The 11,745-nt window shown below is 43.5% G+C and overlaps 5 non-coding genes across 5 annotated transcripts; all 5 read right to left on the reverse strand.

The window, feature by feature from the left end:
- Positions 1 to 2,067: 2,067 nt before the first annotated feature.
- On the reverse strand, positions 2,068 to 2,367 carry LOC147734500 (signal recognition particle RNA). The gene has a single exon (XR_015307666.1).
- Positions 2,368 to 3,966: 1,599 nt separating this feature from the next.
- On the reverse strand, positions 3,967 to 4,266 carry LOC147734501 (signal recognition particle RNA). The gene has a single exon (XR_015307664.1).
- A 1,598-nt stretch (positions 4,267 to 5,864) lies between these two features.
- On the reverse strand, positions 5,865 to 6,164 carry LOC147734502 (signal recognition particle RNA). Its single transcript, XR_015307653.1, has one exon.
- A 1,597-nt stretch (positions 6,165 to 7,761) lies between these two features.
- LOC147734503 (signal recognition particle RNA) lies at positions 7,762 to 8,061 on the reverse strand. The gene has a single exon (XR_015308254.1).
- Positions 8,062 to 10,421: 2,360 nt separating this feature from the next.
- LOC147734504 (signal recognition particle RNA) lies at positions 10,422 to 10,721 on the reverse strand. The gene has a single exon (XR_015307913.1).
- Between the last annotated feature and the right edge of the window lie 1,024 nt (positions 10,722 to 11,745).

Raw genomic sequence — 11,745 nt, forward strand, 5'->3', positions numbered from 1 at the left:
TGAACATTTCTCAGCAAAAATTCTGACAGCGGAGAACAAACCTAGGGAGATTTTTTCCATCGTTCAGGACCTGGCCTACTCTGACAGGGCCACCCCTAAGCCCCCTCCTACTCAATCCCTCTGTGATTCCCTGAATGTTTACTTTTTAGAAAAAATTGGCAACATCAAAGCCAATATCTCACTCCCTTCCCCCACTTTTTCTGAGCCTTCTCCCCCTATTGTTCATCATTGTCTCTCTTCTATCCCTCCGCTTACCGAAGAAGTGTTTCTTACAATACTTCCCAAAGTAAAGTCTGGTTCCCCGGCGGACATCTGTCCAGCCCACATTTTGCAACAAATCTACTCCGTCTGCCCTAAACCGCCAATCTCCCTTCTCAACAGCTCACTGGCTCAGGGGGTGGTAATTCCAGCACTCAAAGTTGCCACCATAGTGCCCATCCTTAAGAAGCCTGGCGCGGACCCCTCTGCTCCAGCCAATTACCGCCCCATCTCTCTCCTGCCCTACCTGGGCAAAGTGCTGGAGCGACATGTAACATCGGTCCTCAGTGCACATGTGGAAGCCAATGGGGGCCTAGCGTCCCGCCAGGCAGGCTTTCGGTCTAGGCATTCTACCGAGGCCGTCGTGGTGTCAGTCCTTAATAACCTCAGGGAGGGCATGGACCAAAATAGCCGCCAGGCTCTGGTGCTCCTCGATCTCTCCGCCGCTTTCGATACGGTGGACCATTCCATCTTACTTTCCCGTATCGGAGCGGCGGGGGTCGAGGGCTCAGCCCTGGTCTGGCTATCGTCCTTCCTGAGGGACCGCACCCAGGCGGTCCGGTTAGGGGACTTTTCGGCCACCCAACTCAAAGTCACATGTGGTGTTCCCCAAGGTTCTTCTCTTTCCCCCCTTCTGTTTAATCTCTACATCTATCCTCTGATCTTTGCACTTCAGCAACTGGAGGTCACTGTTTATAATTATGCAGATGACCTCCAGCTCATCTTTAATCTGTCCTCTTCTTCTCACTCTATTTCTAATTTTCAGTCTATTATGATTTTCATCAGGGACTGGATGAACCACAACCATCTGAAGTTGAACCCTGATAAAACAGAACTGGTCCTTACGGGTGGTTCCTCCAGTCCCTGGAACTCTTCTTTTTGGCCCTCTTCTCTAGGATCCTCTCCCTCACCCTCTCCTTCAGTTAAGACTCTGGGCATCAAACTTAACAATCAGCTCAACCTTCACTCGCAAATCAGCTCTGTTGTTTCTTCCTGTTTTCTTGTTCTTCGAACTATTCGATCTGTTTCTCGTTTCTTCTCTCCTCTTGCACTTAAGTTAATCATGTCCGCTCTGGTCATCTCCCGGCTGGACTACACCAACGCCCTTTACAATGGTATTCCAGCGTATAGTTTGCGGAAGCTCCAGCTGGTTCAAAACCAGGCGGCCAGATTGGTGTATGGCCTCCCCCGTTCCCATCACTCCACTCCCCTTTTAAAGGCATTACATTGGCTACCTGTTAGGGAGCGATCCCTCTTTAAAACAGGATGCATGGTCTTTCAGGCGCGCCAGGGCACTGCCCCTGCCTTTATCTCTTCTCTGTTAAAAGAGTATACCCCTGTCCGTGAGCTCCGCTCATCTACTCAATCACTCCTTCAGGTTCCCCGGTACAGACGTAAGAAATGGGGCGGAGCTAATTTCTCATTCCTAGCACCATCCTTCTGGAACTCCCTCCCCGATCACTTACGTCTGGCCACACATTATTCCACCTTCCGAAAAGATCTTAAGACTCTTCTGTTCACTCAGGCCTTCCCTAATGTAAACTGATTTCCTTTTTTTCTCCAGTCTTCGTTCCTGCTGCTAAATGTGTTTCCACAGCGCCAAGAAACCGCATGGTGTATGTTGCGCTATATAAATATTTTAAATTCAAATTCAAATTCAAATTCAAATTCAAATTCAAATTCAATTCAGTTCAAATGTTCATTGTACTTCCTGCAAAAATATCAAAAGAAAAACAAAGATTTGGTTTTGGAAAAATAATTCATTACCATCTTGTAAAAATCAAAACGTTCACATTTGAGTCAAAAAAAGAGAGGCTAGGTCTCACTATTTTGCTCAAGCTGTGTTACACCTACTGTTCTCAGGTGCTGTCCTGCTACCGATGGGCATGGAAGCTTTGGCCTGCTCTGTTTCCAGCCTGGGTCGGTGCACCTCTCATTACACAACCTGAAATTCTAGAGCTCCCTCTAGAACCCCATATTGATACCCAACGTAGCATGGACACCTGATCAACACAGCTGAGTGCAGCCCAGAACCCTTGAGCTCAAGCAATCCACATGCCTCAGCCTCCCAAGTAGCTAGGACAACAGGCACACGCCACCATGCCCGGCAAACACAGCACATGTCCTAATGATGAAATGCATTGCTTAAGTAAGGATAATGATAAAGTACGGTGTAATGAATTGATGGTATGCCACCCATATTTCAAGAAAATCTATTTCACTATCCTTCAAAGAAAGGAAAATAATGTCTTATCAAGAAGCAGTGTGAATATGGGAAGGGCCTTTAAAAAAGATGTGGAGTTTCCTAAAGGAAAAGAAGAGGGTTGAACTGATTTAAGGGAGAGAGGAAGTAGGGTCAGAAAGTTTGTGAAGGGGATGTGAATACAATATAGATACTAGTATTTAGAGAGTGAGAGATAGGTAGAGGGAGAGAGGAGAAAGAAAGTGAGAGAGAAGAGCCAACTTAGGGCTGAGTTTCTCATTATCTGCCAGTGACTCCCTGAAGAACCTTACAGGCACAATTCAGGCTCTCCTGTAGCCATCCATCCCTTCTTGTTATGCCGAGCCAGCCAATGTTGAGAAAAGTAGCAAGGGTCACAATGATAGAAGACATCTGCAACATTGGAAGTTATAAAGTGTTATGGAGTGGGAGGGCTAGAAGAGTTATTATAAAGAATGAATACGCATCATTCTGTTCTCTAGCCTCAACAGCTTCAAGAGAGGAATTCTTGCTGGCCAAGAAGACCAATGTCAGTTCAGCTTGAGCAGGTGAAAGCTTGCCTGATTCTGCAAAAGGATGAGATTACGCTTTTGGGTTAGAAGTGGTCGCGGGCTACTGCATACTAAGAAACCGTTTATTGAGGTCCAGTTGGATTACTCGATCTTCTCCCACCTCAAAATCAGCTGCTAATTCAGTGTTCTATACCAATGATCTATTTTTGTCCTCCCTGCCCCTTCCAGCGAATGGGTCCCCCTGACTAACAAAAGTGATTCAAACAGATTTGTATACCTTTTCATAGGAGAATTCATGACGTATTTTATACTGTGCCAATGCAAGGTAGATTGAGTAATGATCTGGACAGCCCCATACTGGAGAACTGCAGCGCCTGTCAACCTGATCCCTTCTGCTGGGATTGTTAAACAACATCAAGATTTAAAAGTATTAAACCGCAAGAGTTGGCTGGAGTAAGGCCGAAGGCTCCAATGTTTGGGAGTTACACAGTTCTCAGTCTTTTCATGTTTCTCTCAAAGAGCGAAGGGCCCTCTTATTTCTCCTTCTCATTCATATATGGAATTGAATGAGGGCTAATCAAAAAATGAATTAGAGCTGGACGTAGGAATGCAGCAGAAGACCCAGCAAACTCATTTCAAAGTTGCTCTTCTAAGGATACTTTTGTACTTGACAGATCAATTTAATCCTACAGGTGCTCTAAAATGAAGAATGCATTTCAGTCATCCTTGCAGAAAATCACACAGCCATCTATTCTAGGCTGCACAGAGTTTTCAGTCCTCTCCACCTGCTAGCTTGTTGTTGCAATATGTCGCAATTCTGGAGAATTGTCTGCTATGCTAGAATGCCCGGCCCAGTTCAAATGTTCATTGTACTTCCTGCAAAAATATAAAAAGAAAAACAAAGATTTGGTTTTGGAAAAATAATTCATTACCATCTTGTAAAAATCAAAACGTTCACATTTGAGTCAAAAAAATGAGAGGCTAGGTCTCACTATTTTGCTCAAGCTGTGTTACACCTACTGCTCTCAGGTGCTGTCCTGCTACCGATGGGCATGGAAGCTTTGGCCTGCTCTGTTTCCAGCCTGTGTCGGTGCACCTCTCATTACACAACCTGAAATTCTAGAGCTCCCTCTAGAACATCATATTGATACCCAACGTAGCATGGACACCTGATCACCACAGCTGAGTGCAGCCCAGAACCCCTGAGCTGAAGCAATCCACATGCCTCAGCCTCCCAAGTAGCTAGGACAACAGGCACACGCCACCATGCCCGGCAAACACAGCACATGTCCTAATGATGAAATGCATTGCTTAAGTAAGGATAATGATAAAGTACGGTGTAATGAATTGATGGTATGCCACCCATATTTCGAGAAAATCTATTTCACTATCCTTCAAAGAAAGGAAAATAATGTCTTATCAAGAAGCAGTGTGAATATGGGAAGGGCCTTTAAAAAAGATGTGGAGTTTCCTAAAGGAAAAGAAGAGGGTTGAACTGATTTAAGGGAGAGAGGAAGTAGGGCCAGAAAGTTTGTGAAGGGGATGTGAATACAATATAGATACTAGTATTTAGAGAGTGAGAGATAGGTAGAGGGAGAGAGGAGAAAGAAAGTGGGAGAGAAGAGCCAACTTAGGGCTGAGTTTCTCATTATCTGCCAGTGACTCCCTGTAGAACCTTACAGGCACAATTCAGGCTCTTCTGTAGCCATCCATCCCTTCTTGTTATGCCGAGCCAGCCAATGTTGGGAAAAGTAGCAAGGGTCACAATGATGGAAGACATCTGCAACATTGGAAGTTATAAAGTGTTATGGAGTGGGAGGGCTAGAAGAGTTATTATAAAGAATCAATACGCATCATTCTGTTCTCTAGCCTCAACAGCTTCAAGAGAGGAACTCTTGCTGGCCAAGAAGACCAATGTCAGTTCAGCTTGAGCAGGTGAAAGCTTGCCTGATTCTGAAAAAGGATGAGATTACGCTTTTGGGTTAGAAGTGGTTGCGGGCTACTGCATACTAAGAAATCGTTTATTGAGGTTTGGTTGGATTACTCGATCTTCTCCCACCTCAAAATCAGCTGCTAATTCAGTGTTCTATACCAATGAGCTATTTTTGTCCTCCCTGCCCCTTCCAGCGAATGGGTCCCCCTGACTAACAAAAGTGATTCAAACAGATTTGTATACCTTTTCATAGGAGACTTCGTGACGTATTTTGTACTGTGCCAATGCAAGGTAGATTGAGTAATGATCTGGACAGCCCCATACTGGAGAACTGCAGCGCCTGTCAACCTGATCCCTTCTGCTGGTATTGTTAAACAACATCAAGATTTAAAAGTATTAAACCGCAAGAGTTGGCTGGAGTAAGGCCGAAGGCTCCAATGTTTGGGAGTTGCACAGTTCTCAGTCTTTTCATGTTTCTCTCAAAGAGCGAAGGGCCCTCTTATTTCTCCTTCTCATTCATATATGGAATTGAATGAGGGCTAATCAAAAAATGAATTAGAGCTGGACGTAGGAATGCAGCAGAAGACCCAGCAAATGCATTTCAAAGTTGCTCTTCTAAGGATACTTTTGTACTTGACAGATCAATTTAATCCTACAGGTGCTCTAAAATGAAGAATGCATTTCAGTCATCCTTGCAGAAAATCACACAGCCATCTATTCTAGGCTGCACAGAGTTTTCCGTCCTCTCCACCTGCTAGCTTGTTGTTGCAATATGTCGCAATCCTGGAGAATTGTCTGCTATGCTAGAATGCCCGGCCCAGTTCAAATGTTCATTGTACTTCCTGCAAAAATATCAAAAGAAAAACAAAGATTTGGTTTTGGAAAAATAATTCATTACCATCTTGTAAAAATCAAAACGTTCACATTTGAGTAAAAAAAAGAGAGGCTAGGTCTCACTATTTTGCTCAAGCTGTGTTACACCTACTGCTGTCAGGTGCTGTCCTGCTACTGATGGGCATGGAAGCTTTGGCCTGCTCTGTTTCCAGCCTGGGTCAGTGCACCTCTCATTACACAACCTGAAATTCTAGAGCTCCCTCTAGAACACCATATTGATAACCAACGTAGCATGGACACCTGATCAACACAGCTGAGTGCAGCCCAGAACCCCTAAGCTCAAGCAATCCACAAGCCTCAGCCTCCCAAGTAGCTAGGACAACAGGCACACGCCACCATGCCCGGCAAACACAGCACATGTCCTAATGATGAAATGCATTGCTTAAGTAAGGATAATGATAAAGTACGGTGTAATGAATTGATGGTATGCCAACCGTATTTCAAGAAAATCTATTTCACTATCCTTCAAAGAAAGGAAAATAATGTCTTATCAAGAAGCAGTGTGAATATGGGAAGGGCCTTTAAAAAAGATGTGGAGTTTCCTAAAGGAAAAGAAGAGGGTTGAACTGATTTAAGGGAGAGAGGAAGTAGGGTCAGAAAGTTTGTGAAGGGGATGTGAATACAATATAGATACTAGTATTTAGAGAGTGAGAGATAGGTAGAGGGAGAGAGGAGAAAGAAAGTGAGAGAGAAGAGCCAACTTAGGGCTGAGTTTCTCATTATCTGCCAGTGACTCCCTGTAGAACCTTACAGGCACAATTCAGGCTCTTCTGTAGCCATCCATCCCTTCTTGTTATGCCGAGCCAGCCAATGTTGGGAAAAGTAGCAAGGGTCACAATGATGGAAGACATCTGCAACATTGGAAGTTATAAAGTGGTATGGAGTGGGAGGGCTAGAAGAGTTATTATAAAGAATGAATACGCATCATTCTGTTCTCCAGCCTCAACAGCTTCAAGAGAGGAATTCTTGCTGGCCAAGAAGACCAATGTCAGTTCAGCTTGAGCAGGTGAATGCTTGCCTGATTCTGCAAAAGGATGAGATTACGCTTTTGGGTTAGAAGTGGTCGCGGGCTACTGCATACTAAGAAACCGTTTATTGAGGTCCGGTTGGATTACTCGATCTTCTCCCACCTCAAAATCAGCTAGTAATTCAGTGTTCTATACCAATGAGCTATTTTGTCCTCCCTGCCCCTTCCAGCGAATGGGTCCCCCTGACTAACAAAAGTGATTCAAACAGATTTGTATACCTTTTCATAGGAGAATTCATGACGTATTTTATACTGTGCCAATGCAAGGTAGATTGAGTAATGATCTGGACAGCCCCATACTGGAGAACTGCAGCGCCTGTCAACCTGATCCCTTCTGCAGGGATTGTTAAACAACATCAAGATTTAAAAGTATTAAACCGCAAGAGTTGGCTGGAGTAAGGCCAAAGGCTCCAATGTTTGGGAGTTACACAGTTTTCAGTCTTTTCATGTTTCTCTCAAAGAGCGAAGGGCCCTCTTATTTCTCCTTCTAATTCATATATGGAATTGAATGAGGGCTAATCAAAAAATGAATTAGAGCTGGACGTAGGAATGCAGCAGAAGACCCAGCAAACGCATTTCAAAGTTGCTCTTCTAAGTATACTTCTGTACTTGACAGATCAATTTAATCCTACAGGTGCTCTAAAATGAAGAATGCATTTCAGTCATCCTTGCAGAAAATCACACAGCCATCTATTCTAGGCTGCACAGAGTTTTCAGTCCTCTCCTCCTGCTAGCTTGTTGTTGCAATATGTTGCAATTCTGGAGAATTGTCTGCTATGCTAGAATGCCCGGCCCAGTTCAAATGTTCATTGTACTTCCTGCAAAAATATCAAAAGAAAAACAAAGATTTGGTTTTGGAAAAATAATTCATTACCATCTTGTAAAAATCAAAACGTTCACATTTGAGTCAAAAAAAGAGAGTCTAGGTCTCACTATTTTGCTCAAGCTGTGTTACACCTACTGCTCTCAGGTGCTGTCCTGCTACCGATGGGCATGGAAGCTTTGGCCTGCTCTGTTTCCAGCCTGGGTCGGTGCACCTCTCATTACACAACCTGAAATTCTAGAGCTCCCTCTAGAACACCATATTGATACCCAACGTAGCATGGACACCTGATCAACACAGCTGAGTGCAGGCCAGAACCCCCGAGCTCAAGCAATCCTCATGCCTCAGCCTCCCAAGTAGCTAGGACAACAGGCACACGCCACCATGCCCGGCAAACACAGTACATGTCCTAATGATGAAATGCATTGCTTAAGTAAGGATAATGATAAAGTACGGTGTAATGAATTGATGGTATGCCACCCATATTTCAAGAAAATCTATTTCACTATCCTTCAAAGAAAGGAAAATAATGTCTTATCAAGAAGCAGTGTGAATATGGGAAGGGCCTTTAAAAAAGACGTGGAGTTTCCTAAAGGAAAAGAAGAGGGTTGAACTGATTTAAGGGAGAGAGGAAGTAGGGTCAGAAAGTTTGTGAAGGGGATGTGAATACAATATAGATACTAGTATTTAGAGAGTGAGAGATAGGTAGAGGGAGAGAGGAGAAAGAAAGTGAGAGAGAAGAGCCAACTTAGGGCTAAGTTTCTCATTATCTGCCAGTGACTCCCTGTAGAACCTTACAGGCACAATTCAGGCTCTCCTGTAGCCATCCATCCCTTCTTGTTATGCCGAGCCAGCCAATGTTGAGAAAAGTAGCAAGGGTCACAATGATGGAAGACATCTGCAACATTGGAAGTTATAAAGTGGTATGGAGTGGGAGGGCTAGAAGAGTTATTATAAAGAATGAATACGCATCATTCTGTTCTCTAGCCTCAACAGCTTCAAGAGAGGAATTCTTGCTGGCCAAGAAGACCAATGTCAGTTCAGCTTGAGCAGGTGAAAGCTTGCCTGATTCTGCAAAAGGATGAGATTACGCTTTTGGGTTAGAAGTGGTCGCGGGCTACTGCATACTAAGAAACCGTTTATTGAGGTCCAGTTGGATTACTCGATCTTCTCCCACCTCAAAATCAGCTGCTAATTCAGTGTTCTATACCAATGAGCTATTTTTGTCCTCCCTGCCCCTTCCAGTGAATGGGTCCCCCTGACTAACAAAAGTGATTCAAACAGATTTGTATACCTTTTCATAGGAGAATTCATGACGTATTTTATACTGTGCCAATGCAAGGTAGATTGAGTAATGATCTGGACAGCCCCATACTGGAGAACTGCAGCGCCTGTCAACCTGATCCCTTCTGCTGGTATTGTTAAACAACATCAAGATTTAAAAGAATTAAACCGCAAGAGTTGGCTGGAGTAAGGCCGAAGGCTCCAATGTTTGGGAGTTACACAGTTTTCAGTCTTTTCATGTTTCTCTCAAAGAGCGAAGGGCCCTCTTATTTCTCCTTCTCATTCATATGTGGAATTGAATGAGGGCTAATCAAAAAATGAATTAGAGCTGGACGTAGGAATGCAGCAGAAGACCCAGCAAACTCATTTTAAAGTTGCTCCTTTGAGGATACTTTTGTACTTGACAGATCAATTTAATCCTACAGGTGCTCTAAAATGAAGAATGCATTTCAGTCATCCTTGCAGAAAATCACACAGCCATCTATTCTAGGCTGCACAGAGTTTTCAGTCCTCTCCACCTGCTAGCTTGTTGTTGCAATATGTCGCAATTCTGGAGAAATGTCTGCTATGCTAGAATGCCCGGCCCAGTTCAAATGTTCATTGTACTTCCTGCAAAAATATCAAAAGAAAAACAAAGATTTGGTTTTGAAAAAATAATTCATTACCATCTTGTAAAAATCAAAACGTTCACATTTGAGCCAAAAAAAGAGAGGCTAGGTCTCACTATTTTGTCCCCCTGACTAACAAAAGTGATTCAAACAGATTTGTATACCTTTTCATAGGAGAATTCATGACGTATTTTATACTGTGCCAATGCAAGGTAGATTGAGTAATGATCTGGACAGCCCCATACTGGAGAACTGCAGCGCCTGTCAACCTGATCCCTTCTGCTGGGATTGTTAAACAACATCAAGATTTAAAAGTATTAAACCGCAAGAGTTGGCTGGAGTAAGGCCGAAGGCTCCAATGTTTGGGAGTTACACAGTTTTCAGTCTTTTCATGTTTCTCTCAAAGAGCGAAGGGCCCTCTTATTTCTCCTTCTCATTCATATATGGAATTGAATGAGGGCTAATCAAAAAATGAATTAGAGCTGGACGTAGGAATGCAGCAGAAGACCCAGCAAATGCATTTCAAAGTTGCTCTTCTAAGGATACTTTTGTACTTGACAGATCAATTTAATCCTACAGGTGCTCTAAAATGAAGAATGCATTTCAGTCATCCTTGCAGAAAATCACACAGCCATCTATTCTAGGCTGCACAGAGTTTTCCGTCCTCTCCACCTGCTAGCTTGTTGTTGCAATATGTTGCAATTCTGGAGAATTGTCTGCTATGCTAGAATGCCCGGCCCAGTTCAAATGTTCATTGTACTTCCTGCAAAAATATCAAAAGAAAAACAAAGATTTGGTTTTGGAAAAATAATTCATTACCATCTTGTAAAAATCAAAACGTTCACATTTGAGTCAAAAAAAGAGAGGCTAGGTCTCACTATTTTGCTCAGGCTGTGTTACACCTACTGCTCTCAGGTGCTGTCCTGCTACCGATGGGCATGGAAGCTTTGGCCTGCTCTGTTTCCAGCCTGGGTCAGTGCACCACTCATTACACAATCTGAAATTCTAGAGCTCCCTCTAGAACACCATATTGATACCCAACATAGCATGGACACCTGATCAGCACAGCTGAGTGCAGCCCAGAACCCCTGAGCTCAAGCAATTCACAAGCCTCAGCCTCCCAAGTAGCTAGGACAACAGGCACACGCCACCATGCCCGGCAAATACAGCACGTGTCCTAATGATGAAATGCATTGCTTAAGTAAGGATATTGATAAAGTACGGTGTAATGAATTGATGGTATGCCAACCGTATTTCAAGAAAATCTATTTAACTATCCTTCAAAGAAAGGAAAATAATGTCTTATCAAGAAGCAGTGTGAATATGGGAAGGTCCTTTAAAAAAGATGTGGAGTTTCCTAAAGGAAAAGAAGAGGGTTGAACTGATTTAAGGGAGAGAGGAAGTAGGGTCAGAAAGTTTGTGAAGGGGATGTGAATACAATATAGATACTAGTATTTAGAGAGTGAGAGATAGGTAGAGGGAGAGAGGAGAAAGAAAGTGAGGGAGAAGAGCCAACTTAGGGCTGAGTTTCTCATTATCTGCCAGTGACTCCCTGTAGAACCTTACAGGCACAATTCAGGCTCTCCTGTAGACATCCATCCCTTCTTGTTATGCCGAGCCAGCCAATGTTGAGAAAAGCAGCAAGGGTCACATTGATGGAAGACATCTGAAACATTGGAAGTTATAAAGTGGTATGGAGTGGGAGGGCTAGAAGAGGTATTATAAAGAATGAATACTCGTCATTCTGTTCTCTAGCCTCAACAGCTTCAAGAGAGGAACTCTTGCTGGCCAAGAAGACCAATGTCAGTTCAGCTTGAGCAGGTGAAAGCTTGCCTGATTCTGCAAAAGGATGAGATTACGCTTTTGGGTTAGAAGTGGTTGCGGGCTACTGCATACTACGAAACCGTTTATTGAGGTTTGGTTGGATTACTCGATCTTCTCCCACCTCAAAATCAGCTGCTAATTCAGTGTTCTATACCAATGAGCTATTTTTGTCCTCCCTGCCCCTTCCAGCGAATGGGTCCCCCTGACTAACAAAAGTGATTCAAACAGATTTGTATACCTTTTCATAGGAGACTTCGTGACGTATTTTATACTGTGCCAATGCAAGGTAGATTGAGTAATGATCTGGACAGCCCCATACTGGAGAACTGCAGCGCCTGTCAACCTGATCCCTTCTGCTGGT

This window comes from Lissotriton vulgaris, chromosome 1_2 (genome assembly GCF_964263255.1).
Source record: "Lissotriton vulgaris chromosome 1_2, aLisVul1.2, whole genome shotgun sequence".
NCBI classification, from domain to species: domain Eukaryota; kingdom Metazoa; phylum Chordata; class Amphibia; order Caudata; family Salamandridae; genus Lissotriton; species Lissotriton vulgaris.